At 53.1% G+C, this 2,654-nt stretch overlaps 1 protein-coding gene across 1 annotated transcript in view; it reads right to left on the reverse strand.

Annotated features, from left to right (window-relative positions):
- Nucleotides 1–2,654, reverse strand: part of LGALS9 (galectin 9) — a 20,162-nt gene that overhangs the window by 15,335 nt on the left and 2,173 nt on the right. The gene's annotated exons all lie outside the window — the stretch shown is intronic.

Raw genomic sequence — 2,654 nt, forward strand, 5'->3', positions numbered from 1 at the left:
GGTGCGTGCATGCATGTGTCAGGTGCGTGCGCGTGTGAGGTGCAAGGGTGAGGGGATGCATGCATGCATGTGTCAGGTGCGTGTGCGTGTGAGGTGCAAGGGTGAGGGGGTGCGTGCGTGTGTGTGTGAGGTGCGTGCATGCATGTGTGTGGTGTGGGGGTGCGTGCGCGCGTGCGTGGTTAGTGACTCCGATGCGTGAGCTGCAGCGACGGGCAGGGCAGCCAGCACACCTCGTTGAGCGGCTTTTGCTTGTGTTACTCGGGGCGGGAACCCGACTTCATCACAGCCACGCGGCGAGCTCCGATCCCAGCGCTGGTTTTGTGGCCGTATCTGTACACAGGCTTCCCTCGCCAGCCACGGTTTTGAGTATCCACGCGTATTATTCTGTGTGCCGTTTTGGCTCCCACGGTGTACAGTTTTGAATAACCACGGTTTTCTGTGGCTGCGTACACCTGCCATTTTTCTCATCAGCTTTTTCTCTTGGCAAGTACGGTTTTGCCAACCACAGACACTTTCAGGAACCTAACCCCAGCAGCTGGCGAGGGAAACCTGTATTCTTAGCGTTACGCATGGCTGCTGTGTCACGGGAGATGACTTGCTGCTGAAGGTTAGTCTGCTTCCTCTGCAAACAAAGTCGAAATCCAGAAAAGCAGAACATGCCCGAGTGCGGGGGGCTGGACCCGACGATCTGTAAGGTCCCTCCCAGCCCCCAGCGTCTCTGAAACTCTGTTCTCTTCTGCTCAGCAGGTACTCACTCCCAGGCAGGAGCACAGCCCATAGTTGTTGCTCCCAAACAATCGGTATTGATTGTGGGGAAATTGGTTTGGACATTGGCGACATGTAGCAGGGTGCACGCGGGTACACGTGCACCCCCTGGAAGTGCCAGCCATGAAGTGAAAAGTGCTGGTGGAAGTGTACTTCCAGTTTTGCCGCTGGCTCAGTGATCAGCCGCTGGGCCCACCCTGCCATCAGCAATCTGGTGCTCCCCCCGACTCGGGAGGCATCAGTCGGTCATGGGTTTGGAAGTACGGTCACTCTGGGTTGGCCGTGTAAGGACTGGAATAAGTCCACTTTGTAGTGAGGATATATGCAAAAGTCACTCAACTAGGTGTGCTCGCAGTTATGTCTGTCATTGCCTTGGCAGGGCGCTGGCAGTGCCCAAGTCCCCCCTCCAGCACCTTGCGGGGCATTTCTGGAGTTTCCAGTGTGGTATCTTGTAGTCCTGGATGAGACCGTTTTGGAGAACCCTTGGGTAAATGGTTGCATATGAATGCAGTGGGCTGGATTCTTTCCAGCCCTGTGATACAAAGGTCGTTGGACCCACAGTCCCCCAAAGGATAGGCAAGTTATGCCGCAGCTGACTAGGAAAGAAGCCCAGAGCATCTTGATGCAAGACCTGCACCGCCTTGTAGGTGCGTGGAGGGGGCGGGGAGCTACCTGTCTAGCGAAGGGGTGGGAGCTGGAATCCCAAGAGCTGAAATTTGGAAGCTGTCTTCACACTACTCAAATGCTCCCACTCTGACTTTCTCCAGGGTCCTGGGAGAACAATCGTGTGTGGACACCCTGGGAACAGGACTCCAGGAGCAGCTGGATTGCCTTAAGCTGGGAGGTTAGTGCAGAACTCAAAAACACCAGTAGTGTGCAACCAGCGAATTGAACCAGTGAGAGCCTCACTAGTGAAACGGATCAGGCACGGTGTCAGGAGTTCACAGTGGGTCTGCAGTGGTGAAACTAACTGAGGTCAGAAAATATCATTGTAAAACCAGTGCAACTTCTGTGTGTCGACAAAGCCTCGGGCGTTCTGCGTCCAGACTGCGTTTCTTGTCCTGGAGGTGCAGGGAAATTTGGTTCAGGGAGAGTCCTGCCTGAGTGCTTAGCTTTCCAGTGTAACAGGGTTTAATGACCTTAAAGCAGGTATAGGCAGTTTTTTGGGCTGGACAGCCACTTAAGGAGTTTTGGTGAGCTGTTGTGGACCAGGCCAGTATGCCCCTGCCCCTCGCCCACAATAGCTCGCCAGAACTCCCTAAGTGGCTCTGCTACCCTGTGCTGTCACTGCCTGGCAATCCTGCCACCTGCGCCTGGGCTGGGAGGGGTTGAGGATGCTGCTGCAGGCTGGGTAAAATCCACTGGTGGGCTGGATGCAGCCCACGGCCCGTGTTTTGCCCAGCCGTACCTTAAGGATAATATGTTACTGATGCTGCATTGGCATAAGTTGTGATGTGATTAAATCAACTTCTTTGCTCTTTCCCTGGTGAGTAGCTTTTAGCATTTTGGCAGCATTTCTGTAGTCATGTGGTCTTATCATTTACAGGAACAAGAGACAGTTCTAGTGAATAGTGCGGTGGAGCTGCGGAAGTCCAAGCTGTCTGGATCTCAGCCACATCATCCTTCAGGGATGATTTGTTCTGATTGTGCAATAGCTAGGCTGGAAAGGGAGATATCCAGCAAATCTAGCATCTCCTTTGCTGAAGTAGATGAGATTGTGGGATCACATATCATTTATTGTCATTAATTAGCTTATCTACAACAGCTAATGACTCCAAGATCCCTTTCTGCCTCTGTGCTCTCAAGAAGGGAGTTTCCCATCTTATAAGTGTGCTGCTGGTTACTACTGCCCAAGTGCAGCACCCTGCACTTGTCAGTATTGAAACGCA

Source organism: Crocodylus porosus, unplaced genomic scaffold (assembly GCF_001723895.1).
Source record: "Crocodylus porosus isolate Cpor-Errol unplaced genomic scaffold, CroPor_comp1, whole genome shotgun sequence".
In the NCBI taxonomy this organism is placed as follows: Eukaryota; Metazoa; Chordata; order Crocodylia; family Crocodylidae; genus Crocodylus; species Crocodylus porosus.